The following is a 25460-nucleotide window of genomic DNA, read 5'->3' as shown; positions in this document are numbered from 1 at the left end:
ATCTAGATATCAACCTGTAACTGAAATCAAACCTAATTTATATTATACTTCATCCCTTTCTTTACCTACATTGAAGCCATCCCCTATACCTTCTAAATTAGACTTGAAAACACCGGTTTCTACTTATACTAATAATTATTTGACTAATTCTTTAGAACAACCATTTATAGAAGTTTTAAATAAACCTTATACATATACAAGTTTAGATACTCCTCCAATAATAAATACAGGATTACCAGAATCTATACTAAGTCCGAAAACAGTTTTTAAAGAAACAACAATTTCCACTCTACCTATTATAACTTCAGAAGAAACTATACCATATTCTACTTTACCTAATCTTTTAAATATATCAAGTCCTTGGTCTAAGCAAAGCCTTCAAAAATACCCGAATCCATGGACTTTAAAATCAACTCAATCATTTCAAAATGTACCTTCAGTTTCATCTCAATCACCTGTTTTATCCACAAGTGCAAAATCTTTTACATCTCCTTATATTTCATTGTTTCCTGGTACTTCACAAGTCAAATCAACATCACCTTTATCTACTTCTATACCTTTAGAAAGACCATCATTTGATGTTATAAAAGATCTTACTACTGAGAAACTATTATCACCAAATTTATATTTTCCTTCAGAATTAAATCAACAATCTTCAAAGATATTTGAACCAACTTCTGTGTCCAATACACCTTTACAACCTTCCAATACAAATGTAGGAATACCTAAAATATTTTCTACAAATAACAATGAGTTTTTTACAAAACCATATCATTCAATATTTACTAATCCTTTAAGTGAGATAACAACAGAATATTTAAAATTACCAGAAAATAGACGGGCATACTATTTATCTCAAGAAAAATCTTTTGCACCAACAGTTGAACCAACACTGGCTCCAATATTGGCAACAAATCAACCAATATTTGAACAGAGATTCGAACCAACAATGGCACCAATATTGGCTACCAAGATACCAAAATTGGTTCAAACATTTGATCCAATGTTATCTAATAATCAACCAATAACTTCAAATACACCAACTCTCTCCCAATCAACTTTATTATCAGGACCTGTCCCAATTTCTTCACCTTTTTCATCATTTGATGCACCAATAATATCTAATTATGTAACAACTGGAACAACATCTAACCAACCCGAATTATTTCCTTGGTTTACAACTAAAATCTATCCAAATACAGGCCCAATATCATCCACGCAATCTAATTTAGACACTCCAGTAGGTATTTCTTCCGTACCTACAATTCGTAAACCATTTACTTCATTTAGTATACCTTCTTCATTCAAATCATTTCCTTTGCCTTCCGTTACTATCCACGCACCGTGCTTAGTTTCTACGTTATCAACGCCATACTCTTTTCCTTTACAAAATATACCCAATACGTCTTATTCTTCACCTATATTATCATCAACATCTACACTTCTAAATTCAGGAATTACCCCAAGTCTAAGTACTTTACCGTCAGTTTCTCTCCCTATTAAATCAATACCAAATACATCGACGGTAAAATATTTGTCTACACCTTCACCATATGTTAATTCTTTATCAGAATCAAATCTTGTTTCCTCGCCAATTAAACCTGTACCTTTCTTAAATGGTTCATCAAGAACACAAATGTATAGTCCTTTGTCTTACATTCCCAGTACTTCTTACTCTTCACCTGCATCAATGTCTTTTCTTCCAAATTCAGAAACAAAACCAAGTTTTAGTACAACACCGACGAGTTCGTTCCCTTTAAAATCTTTACAAGATATATCAGCCAAAGCACCAATATCTATACCTTTACCTTTGGTTACTTCTTCATCAGAGTCGAATCCTCCCTCGAAGACAGCACACACACTTCCAACAGACCTATATTTAACACCATCAACACCAAAATTTATTCCTCTATCAGATATACCTTCCACGTTCAATTCTGGGCCTACACAATCATCATCTACACTTTTAAATACAAAAACTCCTTCACCCCTTACTATATCACCTGAAACTTCATTTCCTATAAAACCTATACCAAATATACAAACAGAGATTCCTGTATCCTCATTACCAATTCCTTCATTATCAGAATCAACTTCTTTTTATGACACAAAACCTATAACTACTGGCACATTATCACAGATATCTTCAACAAGTAATTTACCATCTAGTTCTATTATAAATCCTGAAATTTCAGCGTCTTCAACTAACTATTTAACACCTCCACATCCTAGTTCTTTTATAAGTCCTACAATTTCTTATAAACAAACTCCTAGTTATTTTAGCCCTACAATTTCAACCAGTGATATATCGACTAGTTCTATTAAAAGCCCTGAAAATTCAGTACCTTCTACAAACTCTTTACCACCTCCTAGCTCTTTTATAGGTCCTACAATGTCTTACACACAAACTCCAAATTATTTTAATCCTACAATTTCAAGTCATATACCAAGTCTCAACCCATTTATCACTCCTAGAATTTCACCACAAACATCTACAGATAATCTTCCTAATTTACTATCAAATACATTAATAACTAATCCATTACCTTCTATTTCAAATAGTTTAACTTTCAAACCAAAAGATACATCTTCAAATATACAACAGTCTAAACTAAATATTTGGTCTACACCTATAATATCTCCTTTACAGTCTAAAGAACCCTTTATAAGTACAATAAGTTCACCTCTTTCTTATATAAATACTCCACACTCATTAACTCCACCTTTTTCTAGCGTCAATACTTTACAGACAGAATCTAGTATAAATCCGCCATTTTCCGGTAGTTCTTTAATACCTAGTTCATACTCTTCTTCAAATATTAACATACCAGTATCTTTAAATACACAACAATTTGTTTCTAAGCCAAGTATTGGGTCTAGTCATATTATATCTCCTTTGCAAACACCAGAACCTTTTTTCAATCGATCAACCGATCCTTTAAATACATATTTAACACCAAATATACCAACTGATCGAGCGATTAATCCAGCTTTTGATACAACTACATTTTCTTCTACAAATTCACCATCTTATACAAATAAAAATGTTCCTTTATACTCTTCAATAATGACTCCAAATGTTCAAACTACATTTAAACCTAGTTTATCTTTATCTAGTACGTTAACAAGACCTAATTTTGTTAATACAATTAATACACTACGTAAAATTTCTAACCCATTTTTACCTTTACTTTCAAAACCTGAAAAGATTCTTTCAACACCGCAACTAACATCTGAATATAATCTACTTAATTTAAATTCTTATAGTAATAATGGAATACCTTCTCCTACGTCTGAAAACCCTATAATTACTTATTCAAAATCATTAACTACAGTAAACCCTTGTGATGTTAATCAAAATACAACTCCTGAAACAATTCCTTTTACATCTCCTGAAATTTTTTCTCCTACTTTAACTAAAGCATTACTACCTAATAATAATAATATTCCAACGTATTTTATACCAAAACCTTTAATTTCTAAATCTTTTTTAACTTTACCAAAACCATCTTCAGTTGAAAATCTATCTACTCCTGAAATATCTTCAATTATATCAAATCCTTCATTACCTTTACCTTCAGAAACGAATAATTTATTTTCTAACCCATCTACCTCTTCTACACCGTCTATAACCACTGAAAATACTGTTAATTTATCTAACAGTCCAACAAATTCTTACCCACAAACCATATCTACTAGTTCTTCATTATTAAGTCCAGTAACTAATACTTTATCTACAACTTATCCACAACCTGTATATACTGAATCAACTTCTAGGCCACAATCTATACCTACAACTGGCTCACCATTAAATATACAACCAGTAAAATCTAGATTATTTGATATACCATCTACTTATCCACAACCTGTAATTTCTAACGAGTCTAGACCATTTAGGCCACAATCTATACCTTCACGTAGTCCACCACCAACAGACTATAAAGCTTCTGATATTTTATCAACTATTCCAAAACAATATCCTAATATATATTCTTCTTTAAGTCCTAATTCATATCCTTCAAGTATATTAACTACAATACCTACATCTACATTGAAATCATCTTCAGAAATGTTTTCAAAACCTTCAAGTTTGATAGCAAATATAAGTCCAAAATTATCTCCTTACGAATCCTCAACATACAAATCAGAAACTTTACCTTTCTCTTTTCCATCAAATTCTATAACATCATTACCTAAAGATCTATCTAGTTCTCAAACTCCACCATTATATTCTGAATATACTACTAACCCTTCATCTAGTATTCAATATTCATCATCATCACAAAATCTACCAACCACTTTACCTCCATCATCATCTATAATATCTAATCCCTTTATAAAAAACCAACAATTTTCAACTACTGAAATACCATATTCAAATACACCTACAACTTATTATCCTTCTATAAAACCCCAAGAAAATACAATTTATAATCCTGTTTCAATCAATTCAAAAGCTTTACAATATTCTATATTTACTTCTCCTGAATATTTACCAACACAAAATCCGTTTAAAACATTAGTAACTTCAATACTAAAAACACCTCCTAATTTATCATCGTATTATCAAAGTCTTTATCCATTTACATCATCAGATAATTCACCGTTTACAACACATGTATCTCCTAGTTCACTATCAACTAATCAGGCACCTTATCCACAAGATATCAGTATAATTACTAGACCTGGTAATTCTCTATCTAGTGCAACACCTACTTCATTCACACCAACACCTATATATTTTAAAGATTTATCAACATCTAGCCCTTCAAGCATTCAGACTGTATCAAAACCAAGTAATTTATTTAATGAACCAATTAATTCTTTACCCAGTCAAATATTAACACCATCATCGCTTTTACCTTTCAAAGATACATCTATAACAAGTCCTTCTTCTATTAAAACAGAATTACCAACTATTTCATCTAATATAAACCCATTTATATCTAGTAATATAAATACACAATCAATTCCTGTAAGTTCTTTACCGTCTTTATCTAAAGACAATTTCATAACATCACCTATTTATTCATATACACCAATATCTTTTACAGACGGTAAACCTTTTGCAACTACAAGTTTTTCACCTGACTATTCATCTTTTTCCACTTCAGATATCCCACAAATAAATACAAATTCTCATCCATATTATTCACCATTAAATACAGTCTATACTTCTGAATTTAGTCCGAAATATAATCCATACATATCCACTGATTACGTACCTTCAGAAGCTCAATATTTACCTATATCTAATACACCATTAAGTTCACCTTTAAATGTAAAGGAACCAAGTTTTATTTCTCCAAAAATACCTAATTTATCTGAACTTTCAATTCTGAAAACATCATTACCAATATATTCCACTACAAGTCCTATATCATTAGTGAATTCAGATCGAAATATAAATAATCCTGTACCTACTTCAAAATCAACATCAGTCTCACCTTCTTTTGAAACACCATCTCCATATATTTCCTTTTCTTCTTCAAAAATACCTAACACACCTACTTTGTCAAAACCAGTATATTCTACTATAAGTCCCCAATCATCATTAATTTCAGCTCAAAATATAGAAAATACTTTACCTATATCTACTTTAAATATACCACAAAAAGATATACCTACTTTTGAAACACAATTTCAAGATATTCCTTTAAAATCAACATCATCAATTATTTCTAACTTACCTATCATCATATCAGATTCTACTATAAATAATCTTCCTACAATTACTTCAGAAATATTACCTTCTAAATATACAACAACACAACCTAAAATATCTGAAACTTTACCCTATTCAAACATTATTAAAACATCTTCTTTACCTATTGATACAAATTTAAATTCACAACCAAATTTTGTAACAAATTCTTTATCGAAACCACCAAATGATTTATCATCTACACCTTCATATACAACACAAGTTAAATCTTTCTTAACTACAGAAACGAATAATCCTTTTTCTATCAAAAAATCAGAATATTATACAAAAGAATTTTCAAATGCATTACCGACTGGAACAACAAATTTACCTTCTACATCATTTTATAAAACTCCCATTTCATTATCTCAAGAATCTTTGTCAGAATGTTTAGATACTCAACCTTCTATAACAAAATATACTTCTCCTGTAACGATAAACACTGAAACACTATCTCCAGAACCTTTATTTAATGTCCAATCACATATTTCCAAAGATATGACCACATTACCTATTAATAACTTATACACACTTCAAACTATCAAATCACCTAATTTACCAAATTATTCTTTAACAAAACCTTTTAAAAATATAATAAATAATTCACCATATACTTCTAAATTTAAAGATAATTTTGACACGAAATATAACACAGATATTTCTGCAATTTCACCTCAAGAAAAGACTATTTTATCAAACATTTTAACACCTTCTGAAACGACTTTAAGATCCCAAAATTTGGTATCAAAATTACCTATTTCAGAGACACCAAATAATATTTTATCATCAACTTTACCTAGTCACTTTAAAACAGCAAATCCTTTATTATCTAATACTGATTATATTTCAAATAATAATAAACAATTAACTTCAAATTTAAATAGTTTAACTCCTGAAAAATCCAGTTCAATTTCACCTAAATCTAATTCATTATTATACACGCCTGAAACTACAGTTACAAATGGTATATCACCTGCATTTTCGACCACAAATTTACCTTCAGAAATTCCTATTTCTAGACCGTTTTTGAATCCGTATTCATATTTAAATATACCGCAGAATAATTTAGCAAATTCTGACAAAAATATATTTAGTAATAATCAAAATTATCCAATTTTTAGTACTTCAGAATCATATCCAGAAATTTTATCTTCAGCTTCAAATTTCGATGATAAAAATCCCATTTCTTATGAATATACAAAACCTGGACAAAATTTTCGAAACGTAAGTCCTAATTTACCTATAACTATGTCTTATTCTCAATCTATTCCTAGGTATCCTATTTCAGAACCTAATTTTGAACCTACAAATACAAATTTTGACTTAAAATCATACTTAAATCATGTTTCTCCTTGTTTTAAAACATATTTGAGCAATATACTAGACTCAAATAATATTAATTCTAAAGACGAAATAAATATACCTCTTGGATATATTTTATCCCCAAATAATGATATCAATCCATCAATTGGAAACGTCAATCCATCAATCAATACTATCAATCCACTTATCCAAAGTTATTATCCATCACTCCAATCCCTCAATCCATTAATGAAAACGATTAATCCATCAGTCCAAGATGTCAATCGGTTAATCCAAAATATCAATCCTTCAAACCAAGCTTTTTATGTTCCATACCAAACCTCGAATGCAGCAGGCCAAACTATCAATCCACTGCTCCAAAGTGTTTATCCATCAATCCCAAGCTTCAATCCGTCAATTCAAACTATCAATCCGTCAATCCAAAGTGTCAATTCACCAAACGATATCGTGCCACTATATCAAGCCTTCAATCCAATAGTTCAAAACATAACTCCATCAATACAAACCATCAATCCATCAATCTACACCATCAATCCGTCAATCGGTCTAAAAATATGGCCGACCAACTTAAAACTAATTGAAGTGAAATTAATTGTAAAAAACTTTTCCGTAACAAATTTTCAGCCGATCGTAAAAGATTTGAATCAATATGATTTGAAAGAAATTAACAATTTAGTAGAAAATTATATAAAATCTAAATACGGAGATGTTTTTGTAATTAATCAGGAATATTCTCAAAATAATGAATATCAGTTAATTAAACAAAATTATAGAAATATTATTGAAAATGATTGCAATATATTATGGCCAGTAGCCAACTAAAATTAATAATAAATATCATTGGACAACTCACACACGGTCATTTGATTACAAACTAAGCAGAGCTTGTACTGTAACCAAATAACTGATAAACATACTTATATACTTGTAAATACATACATCGCTATCACAATATAATATAAATGTCTATAAGTATGCTTAGATCTTTAAGACAAAAATCTTTTACTGTTGGATAGCCTATTTATTAAGGAAGGCTATAGGCTATATAACATCACGTTACGACCAAAAGGAGCGAAGTAGCAACGAAAAATGTTACAAAAACGGGAAAAATTATGACCCATTCTCTCTTATGTGACGCAATCGAAGTTTCACGAGTCAGCTCGTTTAGTATATAAGTAGATTATAATTAATTAATAAGTTAATAAGACTGAATTATGGAATAAAATAAGTTACATTAAAATTTTGTTTTATTCCACAAAATTTTCTTTTTTTATTACTTTTAAACTACATAATATCACGCCTGTTATACCCGGGTCGGAAATAGAACCGACACGACCAGTGAGAGGTCAGGCGCAGGACCGACGGCGACACGTACTCTCCGAGGCACGGAGTCTACGACCTCAACTTCCCAACTCGAGACAATATTTGAGTACTTCTTCAAAAATCAAATCATTTATTCATTTAGGTCAAATATTGACACTTATGATAGTCGTTACAATTACTGAATCTATCACTAGCTCGGAAAGTGTACAGCCTTATGAGAAGAGCTAGCAACAAACTCACGGCCACTCTTTTCAATCGTCAAAAGATTTACAATGTGGTTGATACAATAATTGATCATGCGAGGAATCTTATCCGAAAAACTCAAAAAAATATATTTTAGCCCGGATTCGAACTCGATACCTTAGAATCAGCAGTTATATACACTACCGACCGAGTCACAGAGGTTATTTTTATATCTATAACATGCGAAAAAGCTTTTAAAATTCCCAAAAAGTTTTTAATTCCAACGAATTTCTTTCTTTATAAAATTTGGACCCTAAGGAACAAAATGATAAATATTTAGGGGTAGTTTCATGCCCGAGGGATGATACAAAACTTTTCACTTTGGGGTAAAATTGACACATTTCTGTGGTACCCTTTTAAAGGTATTTAAATTTGATATTTATAGTGATGTGTTGTAAAAAGGTCAGGTGTTCGTAACCGGCGGTCCTGTATGACAACATGTATGTATGTGAATGAAGCAAGGGAAGTTGGCAAGGATCCTACCAAGTGGTATTTGGTCTCTTCCTACTCCTATGGGAAGAAGGCTTGATTTTATATATGTACTTATGTATGTATTTATTTAAAGTGTGACACAAAACACACCAATGACTTTTCCAAGTTATGTGTGTATCAGAAATAATGATAAATTTTTTCAATGCAGTAATTTGAACAAAACAAAAAAGATTTATATAAAAAACTTACATATTTTTAACTATACCCATGCAAAATAACATCAAAATCGCCACAGCAGTTTAGCTATAAAAGCAATACACAGACTCTCACATCCTACTAATAAATGCGAAAATTTGTGAGAATGTATGTATGTAAGTATGTATGGATGTTTGTTACTCTTTCACGCAAATACTACTGAACCAATTAAATTTGGTATATAGGTAGCTGAAGACCCAGAATAACACATAGGCTACTTTTTATCCCGGAGTTCCCGAGGGATCGGGATTTACACGGAAACGCGGAAAGCGGACGGCCTCTAGTTTATAGCATTAGGTCGGGGAAAAAGTCTTTTCGCATTATAGTATGTATGAACTTGTAATGAAATCTCTTTGGCTTCAAGAATCGCAAATGAGTACACGGTTCATGAGGTTTCTTTCAGTGAGCTCGTGAGGTACCCAAATATCGAGCTTTTTTTTGTAGAGAAAAGATTTTATTACAAGTTCATACATACTATAATGCGAAAAGACTTTTTCCTCGACCTTATATTTGTATGAGTTTTCCTACGACGTGAAAGTTTTGAATGAGCTTCATACAAAGCATAGCTTGTCTAAAATCTAGGCACAAAAGATTCTAGACTAAGACCTAAGTTAAGTTCTATTGTGACCTAACTTTAGTACCTGTACAAACTAGTACAAAAGAATTTTATAATATTCATGAAAGAAAACGTGAAGAACTCGTTGCTAAGAAACTACAGCCGCGCGGATTGATCTCTCAGGTTAAGCTACGCTTGCCTAGGTTGGTCAGTAGATGGGTGACCGTATTATACGTACCGAGTTCCTCCGTGTTTTAGAAGGCACGTTAAGTTGTGGGTTGTAATTTTCAAAGATCTTTGACAGTCGTTAACAGTAGTCAGAAGATTAAAAGTCTGACAGTCTTACTTACTATCGTGTTCTAAGCCAGGTAACTGTGTTGTGGAGGTCTGATAGACAGTCGCTGCATATACAATACTGGTCCATTGCGTCGGGAGGTCATGGGTTCGATTCCCACACGAGACAATTATTTTTGCGAACCAAGTAATTGTTTCCGTTTCCCGTTGTGCCCGTTGTTTGTATGTTTGTAGAGTCCCCGCGACACAAGAGCTATTCCTAATGCGGGAGTTGTCTTTTAAAATTAAAAAAATAAGTTAAAAGAGGACTTGAAAACTTCCTCCTTTTTTGAAGTCGGTAAAGCAATGTTTGCGAAGTAATTATCAATTCTATGAAGATGTTAAATAAATGGACGAACTCCGTAATGGGTTTATCAGTAATTCGAGTTCAGTATAAATATTTAATTAAGTAACGAACATCTTTGAAGTACTGCCACGTGCAGATTTGGACGAGTCCAGATTTTCATGTCTCACTCACTTGTATACATACATACATACAAACATAACATACAAACATACATAAATACAAACATAATGTACTCCTAGCCGTTATCCGGTTACGACGGTCAGTTTCATTAAAACCAACCAATTATGCAGGACTTTGTTTTTATAGTGTCCAAGTGTGTGCACAATACACAGGTACACTCTCTATTCCTTCACTCTCATAGTCTGGTGGGACGGTACACACGACCAGTGAGAGGTCAGGCGCAGGACCGACGGCGACACGTGCTCTCCGAGGCACGGAGGTCATCGACCTGTTCTTCCTATATACTCATAGGCCGTACAGTGCTCGTTATCGAATGCCGAGCTACTATTGAGAAATATCTAAATAATATGTAACTCAAAGGTGACTAACTGACATACCCCCGGTTTCTGAGGTACATTTAGCGATAGTTTATATATTCAATAGCGTTAAAATTCATATAAAAAAACGCAATTGAATAGATAAACTACCGCTAAACGTCCTCAGAAACCGGGAGATAGTGATCTATCAACGCACAGCACAAACCACTGGACGGATCGAGCTGACATTTGTCATGCAGGTACATGTTATGACGTAGACATCCGCTAAGAAAGGATTTTGATGCAATGCATGTACTGAATAGTGACCATCAATTTGACGTACACTAGTTGTCAACTGAAATACGTGTTAGCCATACAGGTAGACGCTTAATAAGGCATGTATGTTTGTATGTACTTGTATGTATGTATGTATGTACATTAAATCATAGTGCATGTAACAAACACGACACCCTGTCGACACGTGATATATGGAAACTTGTTTGCAGCTAGTTCATTATAATGACTTACAATATTGAAAATTATTTCACTACTAACATTGTGAAGTTAGGGACTTTTTATAAGTATATCATTGGACAACTCACACACGGTTATTTGATTCCAAACTAAGCAGAGCTTGTACTGTAACCAAATAACTGATAAACATACTTATATACGTACATAAGTTTAAACCACGCAAGTGGTCGACGTTCGAACCCGAGGCAACACACCAATGACTTTTACAAGTTATGTGTGTATTAGAAACAATTATATTCAAATTATCACTTGTTCCAACGGTGAAGGAAATCGTGATGAAACCGTCCCACCAGTGGGACATTAATGGGTTTAAAGAAAGATTTTCAACAAATATATTTAAACAATCTTAGCCTTTTTAAAGCAAGCCACGTCAAAGGCCTTCGGGCTTGAACAACTTTGACACTAGGTTGACCACTAACCATACGATAAGAAGAAGCCTTTTTAAAGTGAAATTTTAAATGTCCGAGCTCCTAACTCTATAGACTCATAAGCTGAACACGCAACTAGTTTAGCACGCGACGTCACTTGGTTTTATCATTGCATTGGTAATTACAGTGCATAGCACTAATTATACTGCCTCTGCGCGGTAGGTGGTGTGTCCGACTGCTGATCGTGAAGTCTCGAGATCGTTTCCCTGGTGTTTTACCAATTTTTCCCATACAACAAACGTGATTTGCTCAATTTTACTCGATGTTTATAACTACAACAGGTAGATGCTTGAAATATTCAGAGATATATGTCCTTTTGCCCGCGATTTCGTCCGCGTGGTTTGTAACTTAAGACAGAATTATCATACAAACTTTCATCCCCTATTTTATCCCCTTGGGGGTAGAATTGATCAAAATCATTACTCAGCGGATGTCTACGTCATAACATGTACCTGCATGACAAATGTCAGCTCGAATCGTCCAGTGGTTTGTGCTGTGCGTTGATAGATCACTATGTCAGTCAGTCACCTTTGAGTTATATATTTAGATAGTAGCCCTCTTATTCATAAAAATATATGAAGTTATGAAAGGCTTATAAAGAGTTTCATTTCTTTCACTCCTTAGCGAAATGAAAAAGAGAAAACTTTTTAGTAGTTTTTTAACTAAAATTAGTTTATAGTGTGTTTATAAATAAGAGGGTTAGGATATTTAGCTACGCAAAGCTAAAAATAGTGACTGCATTGTAAAAACCCAGTATTCAACTTGTATATAATACCTATGTACTTGTATACAGTTGTTTGCCAACTCCGGCTGTCTGATACATATATAATGAAGCTCGAGTCACGACGGAAAGCCCCCGTTTCATACTACGACCTGAATCATATTTGCTACAAATCTTTGCAATATTATAAATGCGAAAGTTTTTAAGAATGGATATATGTTTGTTACTCTTTCACGTAAAGACTACTGGATGGATTTTGATGAAATTTGGTGCGCTGATAGATAGTTTATAGCCTAGATTTGCGCTCACCGGCCGGTAAACGATCTGTGGGTTAAGCAACCGTTGGCGCGGTCATTCCATAGATGGGTGACCGCATAGTTGCATTTGAGCTGGGCGTCTCCGTGCTTTGAGGGAACGCAAAAGTCGGTCCCGGCTGTTGTCAAGTAAGATATAGTCGTTAAGCCATGTCAAAGGCCTCTCAAGCGGCTTGAACAACTTTGACACTAGGTTGACCACCAACCATACGACAAACAACAACCTAAATTAATTAAGTGCCTACGTTAATTAATTGCGGGTAGAAACTAACTAGTATTGCAAATGCGAAGGTCTGAGTGTCCATTTAGCCCGACCCGAGAATCAAACTCGAGACTTCATGATCCGTTGTCGAACACACGACCGATGCGCCATTGAGGCAGGAAATCACTATAACAAATAATAAAACTGCCTAAACTCTATAATTTTCATCGCGAATCAGCCATTTTCCGGTTTTACACCGCGCAAAGGGCAATGAACTAATAATTTCAAATACCACCGCCAGAGGGCGACACTAGCAAATGTCAAATAGATAATATTTTAAATGTCAAGATTGTAACTACTAGCGCAAATAGCCATAAGGTAGTTGACTGTGTTAACCGAAAAATCACGTCAATTTTAAACCGTCTTCTTAAAGAAGAAGGTTCTCAATTCGACGGTACGTTTTTCTTTTTCGTAAATGTTGAAATTAATATTATTGTAGACTGAATATATACTTATATGGATATATTAGCGGCCGCCGGCGACTTTTTATTCAAATCTAAGTCCCCATTTTTACCTAGTTCTCTTTTTTTTAAAGACAACTCCCGCACTAAGAATTGCTTTTGTGTCGCGGGGTCTTTTACAAACATACCAACAACGGGCACAAAGTACAACCAGACCCGAAACAATTATTTGTGGATCGCACAAATAATTGTTCCGTGTGGGAATCGACCTCTTGACGCAATAGTAGCGGCGTGGCGACTTAAACCACTGCGCCACGAAGACAGTCAGATAGTGAGGGTTGTTCAATAATTAAATAACATAGGCTTTTAAACTTCTGTCGTGTGTTAAGGGTGGCACCATTTTTCAAAGTGAACTGTCAAATGTCATTACATCTGTCAAATTGATTTTGATTTCTGACAAGAGTGGTTTGAATAAGTTATTGGGGTTGCTTTTTTGGAAGGGCTGTGGTTTGATTCTTGCGTTGTTATTTTTGAAGTCAACAGATATTTTTTTATACTAATTACTAAGTGAGACAGGTTGTCAGACTTTCAAGCTTCTGACTACTGTTAACGCCTGTTAAAGATCTTTGATAATGACCGCCAGGAACCACAATTTAAAGTGCCTTCACGAAATACGGAGGAAGTCAATATATATAATATGGTCACCCATCCACGGACCGACCTTGAAAAGTGTCACTTAACCTGAGAGTTCGATCAGCGAGGCTGTTGACCACGAGTTCATCAAATCACACATGAGTTTTCTACTATAAAACAAATATGCGCAGTAGTTAAGGTCGCCGCTACCATTGCGTCGGGAGGTCGTGGGTTCGACTCCCACACGGAACAATTATTTGTGCGATCCACAAATAGTTGTTTCGGGACAACTTGTACTTTGTGTCCGTTGTTTGTATGTATGTAAAAGTCTTTGACAAGAGCAATTTTTAGTATGCCCGTAGCCAGTTGCGCTCACCGGTCGGTAAACGATCTGTGGGTTAAGCAAACCTTGGCGCGGTCATTCCATAGATGGGTGACCGCATTGTAGTATTTGATCTCGGCGTCTCCGTGCTTCAGAGGGCACATAAAAAGTCGGTCCCGGTTGTTGTCAGTTAAGATAACAGTCGTTAAGCCACGTCAAAGGCCTTGGGGCTTGAACAACTTTGACACTAGGTTGACCACTAACTATACGATTAGAAGTAGTTGTACAGGAGTCGTCTTTTTAAAACAAAAAATCACTTGGAAAAAGCTATGGAATCTAATAAAACTACCCCTAACTTTTATAAATAATAACATCAGAGGGTTTTCATCCCCTAGTGACGTCACACTGACAAATTGAATTCCTGTTTCAAAATCTTGTAAGAGAAACACTTTGAAATCATTTTTATTAATAAAAAGGGGTGTTTTCTACCCTTTAGAATAAACTATAAAGTTTTCAGATGGGCAATATCTTTGAGGGTGTGTGGTTCGATTCCTCGGTTGTACAAAGTGATTTTATTGTATCGTTTTTTTTAGGTTCGGTTTGAAATCTCTTTGAAGACCTTTCATACGTATACATACATACATACATACATATGTACATATAATCGCGTCTTCTTCCCATAGGTGAAGATAGAGACTAAGAAAGGTTCTTAGTAGAATCTTTACAAACTTAGCTTGCTACATTTACATCTATACATACTACTAATATTATAAATACGAAAGTTTGTGAGAATGTATGTATAGATGTTTGTTACTCTTTCACGCAGATACTACTGAAGCGATTACGATGAAATTTGGTATATAGGTAGCTGAAGACCTAGAATAACACATAGGCTACTTTTTATCCCGGAGTTCCCGAGGGATCGGGATTTACACGGGAAGGGTTCCCACGCGGACGAAGTCGCGGGCAGCCTCTAGTCTTTCATATATATTTACTAGCTGACCCGCGCAACTTCGCTTGCGTCACCTAAGAGAATGGGTCAACATTTTCCCCGTTTTGTAACATTTTTCGTTGCTACTCCGCTCCTTATGACCGTAGCGTGATGTTATATAGCCTATAGCCTTCCTCGATAAATGGGCTATCTAACACTGAAATAATTTTTCAAATCGGACCAGTAGTTCCTGAGATTAGCGCGTTCAAACAAACAAACAAACTCTTCAGCTTTATAATATTAGTATAGATTAGTATATAAATATGGTACGGAACCCTACGTGCAACTTCAACTCAAATTTATCCGAATTTGAGTTATTAGTGCAAGAATTTTGAAGAAGAGTTAATGATTATTTAATGGCATTCTAATGGTGAATAAATTATTATTCAGGTGAGGACTTCCCACGAATTATAAAGAATTATAAGCATTAGCGAAGAAAAGGAATTTTGAATATTTTTTTGAAAGAGAGAACTGTCTATTGGTAGTGTATTGTATTCTGTCGTATGGTTAGTGGTCAACCTAGTGTCAAAGTTGTTCAAGCCGCAGCCTTTGACGTGGCTTAACGACTGTTATCTTAATAGACAACAACCGGGACCGACTTTTTACGTGCCCTCCGAAGCACAGAGACGCCCAGTTCTAATACTACTATGTGGTTACCCATCTTTGTAATGACCGCGGCAACGGTTGCTTAACCCACAGATCGTTTACCGACCAGAGATCGTTTTGAGGAGAGAACTGTCTCTAGGTAATCTGTATAACAGCTGAATATAAAGTTCCAGGTTCCATTCCCAGGTCAGGTTAAGTGCTATTAGTTATACATATGTATTAGGTCGGGGAAAAAGTCTTTTCGCATTATAATATGTATGAACTTGTAATAAAATCTCTTTGGCTTCAAGAATCACAACTGAGTACACGGTTCATTAGGTTTCTTTCAGTGAGCTCGTGAGGTACCCAAATATCGAGCTTTTTTGTGTAGAAAAGATTTTTATTACAAGTTCATACATACTATAATGCGAAAAGACTTTTTCCCCGACCTAATAGAAACAATCGAGAAATAATAAAAAAGAAATGTAATTGAAAAACATTTGCCCTAAAAATGTACTACTGACACCGTAGCACTACTACGCCGTAGCACATTCGTAGCACTTACGTAGCTAACTGTAGTCAAATACTGACACATAGAATTGTCAAAATTACGTCCAATTAATAACCTTATTATTATAATACTAGTATGTACCCGCGACTTTGTTGCTATGTAAATATTTCTAGTAGTAAAAAGTATCTTATTATTTTACATTCATCGTATGGTTAGTGGTCAACCTAGTGTCAAAGTTGTTCAAACCATTGACATGACTTAACGACTGTTATCTTAATTGACAACAACCGGGACTGACATTTTACATATCCACTCAGAACAATATAACGGTCACCCATCTATGTAATGTCCGCGCTAAGGTTTGCTTAACCTACAGATACGAATGCAACTAGCTATGAGAGCTCATATAGGTTATAAACTACATCTTAATTGACAACAACTGGGAACGACTTTTTAAATGTACACTGAACTCAAATACTAAATACGGTCACCCATCCGTGTAATATCCGCGCTAAGGTTTGCTTAACCTACAGATTCGAATGCAACTAGCTATGAGAACTCATCTAGGTTATAAAATATATATTATGTGTCATAACGGGCGGTCCTATATGACAACATGTATGTATGTGAATGAAGCAAGGGAAGTTTGTAAGGATCGTACCAAGTGACGTTCTTTGGTCTCTGCCTACCCCTACGGGAAACAGGCGTGATTTTTTCTATGTATGTATGTTTGTATGTAATTTTTCATAAATATATACTAATATACTAATTAGTTAAAGCTTAAAAGAGTAATACTATAAGTACCTACATTCATAATTTTTACCTTTATACAGTAGGGAGGATTCCTCTGTATTCAATTTAGTTACTGAAATATCTAATTTTCAGGATATTTTGATTAGTTTGGTAACCAAAATTTAGTCTACAATTATAGGCCTTAAAATTAGACACTAATATATCTATTTAAAACACCTAAATATGGCTTAAATTGATCACAATTTCGTTCAAAAAAATCATAGTAATTTTTGCTTCGAAAATGTCGACACCTACTTCGAATTTCGTCAAATAAGACTCAAAATTCATGTTAATTTATACAAAACGGTTATATTTACGTAATATATGAATAATAGATTATATAACTTACTTGTATATCGTGTTAAATCCTCAGGAAATAGGATATATAGTGTTCACAAAGCAATTTTACGAAGCAGACATCTTGGACTGCTTTGCACTAATAATTTTCAACCTTTCCACATTAAAGACACTAGTAAAATCACTTGAAATATATAGATTAACAATCAAAAATCACTCTTTATATATAAATGTGTTATTTTTCTATAGTTTTTTAGTAAATTTGTGTGTTTTTTATGAAAGAAACTCGCGTGCGGTCGCTTTGAACGCGACGGGAGGACTGAGAAGGTTCGATATTTTCAACCGTGGAGTCTTGTGGTGTAGTGTGAACGGGGATGTGTTTCGGGGCGTTTTTTTCAGGTTTTTGAAAAGGTTTTTGGGTTGAAAGGTTATTGGGTTATGTTGATAGTTATGTGTTTGTATAGTAAGTAAGTTGACGATGTTTCGTATAAAAATGTGTACATTTATTAAAGAGCAGAGAGTAGAAAGATTTTTTACTGAATATTATTTTATTAACTAAACTCACAGTTGATACCTCCCACGAAAGTAGGTGCTGATTCGAACCCGAGGCAACACACCAATGACTTTTCCAAGTTATGTGTGTATTAGAAATAATTATCACATGCTCCAACGGTGAAGGAAATCATCGTGAGGAAACCTTGCAGACCAAAAATTTGTTTAATACATTTATTGAGGGCATGCAAAGTCCCCAACCCGCACTTGGCCAGCGTGGTGGACTCAAGGCCTAACCCCTCCCTCATTACGGGAGTGAAATATATGTAATGTTACTTAACATACTGATCGTTTACCGACCGGTGAGCTATCACAACATTTTCCACACATTTTCCTTTGAACCCAAAATGCCGTATCCCAGCTTTCTACCTTCAATAACGTACGAAAGAGGGAGACGGCAACTGTGCGAGCGAGACAGAAAACCAGCGCGAGTTTTAGTAGTCGTTGTTATTATCTATATTACATATTTATTAAATGTTTTTTAGAGAAATAGATGAGTGATAATCTCTTGAGGAGTTCGAAAGCCGATGACTTTTACAAGTGATATGTGTATTAGAAATAATTATTACTTTTTATTGCCTTTTTGTAATATTAGTATTGACATATATTGGTATTTAATGAGTAAAGATATAATTTATTTAATATTTTATTTAATTTAAAATAAATACTGATATTCAGCTGTATCCGGTGAGACTGGAAGCCGACTCCAACATAGTTTGGAAGAAAGGCTAGACTGATTGATTCTGTTTTATTATAACGGTGAAGGAAAACATCGTGATGCAACCTTGCATGCCTGAGAGTTGTTTAGAACAGTTTTTGGAGGTATGCAAAGTCCCCGCACTTGGTCAGCGTGGTGGACGCAAGGATTAACCCCTCCCCTCGTTACGGAAGGAGACCCTTGCCCAGCAGTGGGACAGTAAGTGGTTAAATTTATTTATTTATTAACCCTGTGTAGTGTTAATACTTATAATCATTTTCTTCTTCTTCTGTCGTGTCAACGACTCACCATGGTATTGCCTAAACAATTGTTGACCAGAACCTGGCAACCTCAACTGCTTTATCCGTCGCCAAGTTAAGGTCCTCAATTGTGCAGGTTGTGGGACACAGAGGGCACTGGAGCAGATAATCATTTTAATAATAGTACTATAGACTAATAATTCGTAATAGTATTTTAACTTTATGTGCTACAGTGCTACGCCGTAGCATATTGCTACGTAGTCGTAGAAGGTCTACGATTAATTTTGACTATACTATAAAAAACGTACGCGCCGTCCGAAGCACGGAGACGCCCAATTCAAAACCCACTATGCGGTCACCCATCTATATAGTGACCGCGCCAAGGTTTTGCTTAACTTACTGATCGTTTACCGACCGGTGAGCGCAACTGGCGATGTATAAATAATCATATTTCAATTCTTTTTGACATATTAATGCATTATATTAAATATTAACACTCCTTTTAATCGAAATAAACTTTTTTGAAATCACGGCATTACAGAGTGCACCACGAATCAAATTTCTATATGATAAGGGTGACTTTGACAGTATCAATAGTAGAATTAATATGATTGATTGGGATTATGAGTTCGCATCCCGTTCGGTAGATGAATCTGTTGATTTCTTTAACCGCGCTCTTCTTGATCTCCAAGAAAAATACATTCCTCTCAAGATTTCACGTAACAATTCATATCCTATCTGGTACAGCCGATCACTTATAAGAACTATAAAAGAAAAACATAAATACTTAAAAAAATTCAAGACTTACGGGAACAAATCGGACGAATTAACATTTAGGCTTCTGCGAGATAGAGTGAAAACCATGGAGAAAGAATGCTACGACAACTATTTAGCACTCACGGAAGAGTCAATTAAATGTAATCCTAACAACTTTTGGACATATGTGAAGAAGCGACACAATTCACATGCCATCCCTTGCACCTTAACTTATAACAACCAAACCTTCACTACAGGCGAATCAATCTGTGAGGCGTTCTCCTCATACTTTAAGTCTAATTTTCTTGATTCATCAACTACTAATTACTCGACTACATCTCTAGCGATGCCAGCTCATTCCTATCATATATCTACTATCTCTGTTAACAGTGATCTCGTATGCAATTCTCTTAAAAAACTAGACACATCAAAGGCGCCTGGGCCCGATAACATTTCACCTAAATTACTTGTGAAATGCGCGCACTCTCTAGCCAATCCTATCACTTTGCTATTTAAAATGTCCTTGCGTGCTTGTGTGTTTCCTAAATTATGGAAATCAGCGTTTATTACCCCTATCCATAAAAAAGGCGCTAAATCAGAGATTTCAAACCACAGGCCCATATCCAAGTTATGTGTTATAGCCAAGCTTTTTGAGAGAATTGTGTATGATCAGGTTTACTCTGTTCTTAAAAACTCATTTAGCCCATTTCAACACGGCTTTTTAAAAGGTAGATCTACCGTTACAAACCTTGTCTTATTAAATGACTTTATCACAAATGCTATGGACAAGGGTTTACAGGTCGATGTCGTCTACACTGATTACAGCAAGGCTTTTGACCGGATAGACCATTCAATCCTGCTTAGCAAATTAAATAATATAGGTGTATGTGGTGATCTGCTCAGATGGTTTTCTTCCTATTTGGAAAACAGGTCACAAGCTGTCGCTTTAAACAATTATATTTCTAGTTGGATCCCTATACCAAGCGGATGCCCTCAAGGTTCCTTGCTGGGACCATTTTTATTTACAGTCTATGTGAACGACATCGGCCTGTGCCTGCAGTCTTCTAATCTGTTGTGCTTCGCCGACGACATGAAGGTCTATGCCTCGATATCATCGTTTGATGACATGCTCGCACTTCAGGCTGACTTACGACGTTTGGGGGATTATTGCCGAGCAAATATGCTGGATCTTAATCCTTCAAAGTGCTCGGTGATGACATATTCCCGTAAGCGGTCTACATTAGCCATGACCTATACCTTAGACGGTTATCCATTACCCCGGTGTAACTCTGTTCGCGATTTAGGTGTATATCATGACTCCAAGCTTATCTTCGAATCGCATGTAGATGCTATCGTGGCCAAAGCATCTCGGTCATTGGGATTTATAATGCGTCTTTCAAAAAGTTTTACGAAGGCCAAAACATTAAAAATTCTCTACTGTACGTTCGTTAGAAGTCAGTTAGAGTATGCATGTGAAATTTGGAATCCATGCTATCAAAAGTATATTGACCGAATAGAAACCATACAACGAAGGTTCATCAAATATCTTTGTTACCATCAAAAAATACCATACCAGGCTAATAACTACTTCGATCTTTGTAAGAAATTCCATCTTCTGCCGTTAACCCTTCGTCGCGATATATCAGACTGCGTCTTAATATCGAAAATCCTTCAGAATGATATTGATAGCCCAGACCTATTGTCCAGATTCAGTCTGAATGTTCCATCTAGAACCCGCAACAATCCACCAATACGAGTCCCTTTCGCTATGTCAAACTACAGACAAAACTCTTTTATAATTCGTGCCAGCAGAACCTTTAATAAATTCAGCAAACTCGTTGATATTGATCCCTTTTGTACCAGGGTGGATACGGTTAGGAAGTCTATTAGTTTTTCCTTTTTCAAAGGTGTATAATGTCATTTAAATAAATTATTGTATTAGCTTAACTTCTAACTATAAAAAACAAAAAAAAAACAATCTTACAAGCTTCGCAATGGTTGTACGCAAAGAGACGTATGCATAATAGAATAAAATGTATACTCTAATTCTAAACGTGTCGACTTGTAATTGGCTAGCTGTATATATGTCACTTTCATTGATAAGTTAATGTAGCTGTAAGTCGTCCATGCTTTTTAAATAAATAAATAAATAAAATAAATAAATAAACTAATATGACGATTATCCACCCCTCAGTGATTATCGTTTGATAATCATTTATCAAAAGAAATTGAGTGGTTTTAGACTGCTGATAAGGAGGTTCGATTCCCTAGTCGAGTAAAGAGGTGTTGCGATTTTTATAATTTGTATGAAGTAGAGAATTATTTTAGGAGTTGGGTTTTTCTGATCTATACTAATATTATAAAGCTGAAGAGTTTGTTTGTTTGTTTGAACGCGCTAATCTCAGGAACTACTGGTCCGATTTGAAAAATTCTTTCAGTGTTAGGTAGCCCGTTTACCGAGGAAGGTTATAGGCTATATATCATCACGCTACGACCAATAGGAGCAGAGAAGTAACGAAAAATATTACAAAAACGGGGAAAATTTTTACTCATTCTCTCTTATGTGACGCAAGCGAAGTTGCGCGAGTCAGCTAGTATCTGATAAAATATTATGGAAATTAGAATATGCTTTTTAGTTAAGTTGACCCGCGCGGTAAACTTAGAGTTTATCTGAGTTCGATCCTTAGTCCTCCTTTATTTTCATGATAAATTGCTTGAAAATCAGTCAGAGACTTTCGTATTAATGATATTAGTGAATAAAGATTACATAGATAAATGTTTCAAAGCCACTATTTTTTTTAATTACTCTTAGAGTGTCATAGACAAAAAGAAAACTCATAAAAAACCTGAACATAGACAAAAAATTGCATTAATTCCAAAAAATCATCCAACCATAGACATTTTTTTTATCAAAACCCTTATTTTCCATGATGTAAGTTAAAACGTCATGTTTTTCAATGTTGTCTCTCTGGCCGGCCCCCTAATATGTAGTCGTAATGATATTAGACAGATCAAAACTCAATCTCGGTGGGAGATTGTGCGCGAGTGCGTTTTAAATACAGTTATATATAAAAGTGTTAGGATAAAAAAGCGTATTATAACTCACATATTTTGAGCCATGATAGATATTTTTTGGTAGATATGTTTAGGCTGATTTGAATTTATTTATTTTTTAGGGAAATAATTTATGATTCTAGTTGTTTTTTTTTTAAACATACTTAATATCATGACTTCTTCCCATAGGTGTAGTCAGAGACTAAAGAACGTCACTTGGTACGATCCTTACAAACTTTCCTTGCTTCATTCACATACATACATGTTGTCATACAGGACCGCAGCAATTGACCTTTTTTCTATTGTTTTACAACTATTTTATTAAGTTGGGGCAATCAAAATGGGTTTGTGATATTATGTATGTATCTATTATAAGTACATCTATTATCAGAGGCTACTTTTATTATAAAAAAATATCTATAAATGTATATAACGGTTAACGTGGTCACCTCGCCGCAATAACCGTAGCGCCGCGTGTGGTGACTTCCACCCGGGACAAATATTTGTGTGATGAGCACGAGTATCTGTTCTGAGCTTGTCAATGTATCTATATAAATATGTATTTTCAAGTATATAAGTATGTTTATCAGTTATTTGGTTACAGTACAAGCTCTGCTTGGTTTGGAATCAAATGACCGTGTGCGAGTTGTCCAATGATATTTATTTTATTTATATCGACGCGATAATTTTTCATCATTTAAGTCGCATAATTAACACATTTTAACAATCGCTAACTACACAAGATACACAATAGTAATAATTAATTATTAATCTAAAGTACAGTCATGTGGACAAACACTCGTGAGCGCGACTGTACCTTCACCCCAATAAACAAGGGTGCCGGGCGAAGGGATACACCCTTTATTTTTAAATGAGTGACAGTACAGACTCGGAGTTAGAGTCGAAAATATATTTAATGAGAGAAAAAGACTGATAGAGAAGCTCGTAGGTAAGTTAGAACAGTGTATCGCCGTAATTATTTAATTGTGTATAAAAATTACGTGTGTAATTATTTTTCACAAACTACCATTGTCAGTGTAGCCTTTTTTCCAACTATGTTGTAGTCAGCTTCCAGTCTCACCGGATGCAGCTGAATACCAGTATTGTACATGCAGCGACTGTCTATCAGACCTCCACATTACAGTTACCTGACTTATAACACGATACTAAGTAAGACTGGTTGTCAGACTTTCAAGCTTCTGACTACTGTTAATGACTGTCAAAGATCTTTGATAATGACAGCCGGGACCTACAATTCTACACCTTCCGAAACACGGAGAAACTCGATATCTATACTATACTAATATTATAAAGCTGAAGAGTTTGTTTGTTTGTTTGAACACGCTAATCTCAGAAACTACTGGACCACCTTCAGTGTTAGATAGCCCATTTACAGTGACCAATAGGAGCAGAGTACCAATAGAAAATGTTACAAAAACGGGGAAAATTATGGCTCATTCTCTCTTATGTGACGCAAGCGAAGTTGCGTGGGTCAGCTAGTGTATGCATAAGATGGTCACCCATCCACAGAACCACCTCGGCAAGCATAGCTTATCCTTAGAGATCGATCCGGTCCGGCTTTAGTTACTTAGCCGCTCGAATTTAAATAATATTATGTATTTTTTCCTAAGTTCGGTCCTGTACTACACAGTTTTTAGTCATGCAACCCGCAGTTGCGCACTAATTACAGCCTGATCGCGATTAACATCACACTCGTACAGATAGGAGCTGGGCAGACAAGTCAAGAGTTCACTGATGGTGTTGTCACTAATTAGGCATTTAATTTTTGACAGATTACGTTTTGACAATGGGATCTTGTCGATAGGGCGATTGGGGGTCTTTTGCTCAGCTGTGGGAGACTTAACCGACCTAATTAGAAAAATTCATAATGCTTTGTTTATGCTCAAAATGCTCTAGCTGCTATGTAAAATTTTGAATGACTAAATACTTTCTTTTCGAACAACAAAATAAAGTATGTTTATTTGTTATTTGGTTACAGTACAAGCTCTGCTTAGTTTGGAAGCAAATGACCGTGTGTGAATCGTGATATTGGCCAGCGTGGTGGACTCACGGCCTAACCTCTCCCTGATTACGGGAAGAGAGCCTTGTTCAGCGGTGGAACATTAATGGGTTAAATTTATTTTATTTTTATTTATCAGTCTATATAAATATGTATATAAGCATGTTTATCAGTTATTTAGTTACAGTACAAGCTCTGCTTAGTTTGGAATTAAATGACCGTGTGTGACTCGTCCAATGACATTTATTTTAAGTTTCAGAAACAAAAAAAGAAAAGAATGGATCTTATTATCTATTTACAAAATACGTAAATACATTTCCTTATTCGTAAACTGGAGCTTTCTTAATAAAGGTCCGGTCATCATTCATTTTGAAGTCC

At 34.7% G+C, this 25460-nt stretch overlaps 1 protein-coding gene across 2 annotated transcripts in view; it reads right to left on the bottom strand.

The window, feature by feature from the left end:
• LOC142985440 (lachesin-like) overlaps positions 1-18045 on the bottom strand; it is a 102248-nt gene extending 84203 nt beyond the window's left edge. For both annotated transcript variants that reach the window (XM_076133628.1, XM_076133629.1), the window contains exon 1: positions 17796-18045. The gene's annotated coding sequence lies outside the window, so the exon portion shown is untranslated. The remainder of the gene's footprint in view (positions 1-17795) is intronic.
• Positions 18046-25460: the final 7415 nt, after the last annotated feature.

Source organism: Anticarsia gemmatalis, chromosome 30 (assembly GCF_050436995.1).
Source record: "Anticarsia gemmatalis isolate Benzon Research Colony breed Stoneville strain chromosome 30, ilAntGemm2 primary, whole genome shotgun sequence".
NCBI classification, from domain to species: domain Eukaryota; kingdom Metazoa; phylum Arthropoda; class Insecta; order Lepidoptera; family Erebidae; genus Anticarsia; species Anticarsia gemmatalis.
This window is presented reverse-complemented; position numbering and strand designations above follow the sequence as displayed.